Source organism: Mandrillus leucophaeus, unplaced genomic scaffold (genome assembly GCF_000951045.1).
Source record: "Mandrillus leucophaeus isolate KB7577 unplaced genomic scaffold, Mleu.le_1.0 Scaffold182, whole genome shotgun sequence".
Lineage (NCBI taxonomy): Eukaryota > Metazoa > Chordata > Mammalia > Primates > Cercopithecidae > Mandrillus > Mandrillus leucophaeus.
In genome coordinates this window covers 611,834-612,161 of record NW_012101832.1, presented here as the reverse complement: position 1 = coordinate 612,161, position 328 = coordinate 611,834, and positions in this window count along the sequence as shown.

Below are 328 nucleotides of genomic sequence, written 5' to 3'. Positions count from 1 at the left end.
CACACACACACATTCTAGAATTTTATTTAATTTTATTGTTGTTTTCTACAGTGGGTTGATACAAATATCCTAGCCCACCATCTCCCCACCCTGCTTTCCTTTTCTTCACAGTCCTCACCATCGCCTGGGGTATTATCTATTTATTTTTCTATTTGTTATTGTCAATAATTTCAATGTAATTAAGTTCCAAGAAACCAGAACTGCATTTTGCTAACTGCTGTATACTCAGGGCCTATAAGAATGTGGGGGTAGATCTTACACGCTCAGGATAGATAACTGAATGAATGAGTTAATGAATGAATGACAGAGAAGGCGCTTCACCGGAAAG